Here is a 2,801-nt window from a genome sequence, read left to right on the forward strand (position 1 = left end):
CATGAAGAAATGCTCAACCTCCCTAGCCATAAAAGAAATGCAAATCAAAACAACATAGAGATACCACCTCACCCTAGTTAGAATGGCTACAATCAAGAACTCTAATAACAACAGATGCTGGAGGGGATGTGGACAGAAGGGAACCCTACTGCATTGTTGGTGGGAGTGTAAACTTGTTCAAACACTTTGGAAAGCAGTATGGAGGTTCCTGAAAAGACTCCACATAGAGCTCCCCTATGACCCAGCATTCCCACTTTTGGACATTTACCCAAATGATCACAAACAAGACCATACTAAAGCTACTAGCACAACTATATTTATTGCAGCATTATTTACCTTAGCTAAGATATGGAACCAACCCAGATGCCCCTCAGTAGATGAATGGATCAAGAAAATATGGTATATATACACAATGGAAGTCTATGCCTCCATCAGAAAGAACGGCATTGCCCCATTTGTTAGGAAATGGAAAGACTTGGAAAAAATTCTATTAAGTGAAGTAAGCCAGGCCCAAAGAAGCATAGGTCCCGTGGTTTCACTTATTTGCAATTACTAGTATATGTCTGAGACAAGCAGAAACAGTCTGATTAAGTTGATGTTAGCTGAAATGAACTCCAAGATAAGTATTCAAATGTTTTTTTTTCTTTCTTGCTATTGTTTCTAACATATTTATAAGATGATTCTGTGTTGCTTTGTATGTCCCTCCCCCACTGCATTACCCCTGTTTTCACTGTATTTGATGTTGGTATAATTTGTGGAGGGGAAGGACAAAAACAAATCATTTAAATAGAGATATAGGTGGGCCCATTGCAACAATGAGATGTACAAGTCATTATGTCAAAAAATGAACTTTACAACTTTGGCGGGGCGGGAGGTGCGCAGGGTGTTGGTTGGTTGGTTGGTGGAAATGGAAAGGGATAGGAAGGGGAAACAAAGGAGCAGGCAACAATGCTTGATAAGAAATGTACTCATTACCTTGCCCATGTAATTGTAACCCCTCTGTACAGTATTTTCACAATAAAAAAAAGAGCACAAGGCAATAACACACACGCGCACACACACACACATGCAGGGGAGTGGAGGGGAGGGGAAAGGGAGGGAGGGAGGGGAGAGGGAGGGAGGGAGGGGAGAGGGAGGGAGGGAGGGGAGAGGGAGGGAGGGAGGGGAGAGGAAGGAAAAACTATTATTGTTATCTTCTTCTCTGTGGGTTACTTTGATTTTTCTAAATCTTTATTGTATCATGTGCACACATGTGTCTGGCTTTTTTCCTTTGGCACAGTGCTCTTCATATTTGTCCATATTTCTGCTTCTATCAATATTTAATTTCTTTTCATTATTTAGTAGTATTGTGTAACTATACTAAAATTGTTTCTTCCATTTTCCTTTTGATGAAAATCTAGGGTTGTGCCTACTGTGATTGAAGAAGCTATGGAATCCTATCAAGTCCTTTTAAGTGCATGGGCATAAGTGTGTGTGCATGTGTGTGTGTGCATGTGTGTGTGTGCATGTGTGTGTGTGCATGTGTGTGTGTGTGTGTGTGTGTGTGTGTGTGTGTAAATACTACCAGTATAAATTCTGAGTCTCTAGAGGTTATATTTAATGTTATAAGAAATTCCCCATTGGGTGGGGGGTGCGGGGGGAGGCTGGGAAGGGATGTGAAGGGGAAACAAAGGAGGAGGCTGCAATGCTTGATAAGAAATGTACTCATTATCTTGCCCATGTAATGGTAACCCCTCTGTACAGTATGTTCACAAAAAATAAAAATAAAAAAAGAAATTCCCCAATAACATTCTGGTGGCTGTACCACTTTATACTCCCTCCAACAATGTGTAAGTCTTCGTTCCTCCACATCCCTTCCAACATTGAGTATTGAGTTTTTCAAGTTTTATTCCATATAGTTCATAGGAATTGGCATCTAATTTTGAATTGTATTTTTATTTTCCTGATGACTAATGATGCCAATTAAACATTTAAAATGCACTTATCAATCCTTGTGAAGGGTTGTGAAGTATCTGAATTATCCAAATCTTTGACCAACTTATTTTTTATCATGTTCAATCATTACTTTTTTTAAAGAAACATACCATTATTGTATGACTAATCTTTTAAATTCTCAAGATGAACTGGACGCTGCAACAGCTATCTCTTGGGTTCAAGTGTTGTTCCTTCATGGAGTCCATGCCTGAATCTGTGAGAGACAGTTTTCAGGTGGCTCATCAGATCTGTCCCAGTAATGTTTCCTGTCTTAGCATTGTCAGTCCAGTTACCTTTCTCATGCATTTTGCAGGGTAGCCACATTTGCCACACGTGAACTTCTGAAAGTGGTAGGCCTTTAGAAGCACAGCGGCAGCACAACCTGTGTGTTTTATTGTGACACTTTCCAAATGATGATGTTCACTTTGTCATCTTGCCTCTGCTGCTGAGACAAAAAAAGAAGACGAAGAAGAAGACAAAGACGAAGAAGATGAAGACGAAGACGAAGACGAAGGAGGAGGAGGAGGAGGAGGAGGAGGAGGAGGAGGAGGAGGAGGAGGAGGAGGAGGAGGAGGAGGAGGAGGAGGAGGAGGAGGAGAAGAAGAAGAAGAAGAAGAAGAAGAAGAAGAAGAAGAAGAAGAAGAAGAAGAAGAAGAAGAAGAAGAAGAAGAAGAAGAGCTCATTATTATTTTTATATAGGTATTATTCTGGATTTCAAATGTTTATTTGATATGGATTTGTGATGTGTTTTACCAAAATCTGTTACTTGATCACTTTTTTGTCATTGTCTTTTGAGAAGCTGAAGTGTCTACTTTTAAGAAAAATAC

The 2,801-nt window shown here is 40.0% G+C and overlaps 1 pseudogene; it reads right to left on the minus strand.

Annotated features, from left to right (window-relative positions):
- Positions 1 to 2,113: 2,113 nt before the first annotated feature.
- On the minus strand, positions 2,114 to 2,406 carry LOC122112279 (annotated as a pseudogene).
- Positions 2,407 to 2,801: the final 395 nt, after the last annotated feature.

This window comes from Dipodomys spectabilis, unplaced genomic scaffold (assembly GCF_019054845.1).
Source record: "Dipodomys spectabilis isolate Male_0828 unplaced genomic scaffold, ASM1905484v1 ptg000002l, whole genome shotgun sequence".
In the NCBI taxonomy this organism is placed as follows: Eukaryota; Metazoa; Chordata; class Mammalia; order Rodentia; family Heteromyidae; genus Dipodomys; species Dipodomys spectabilis.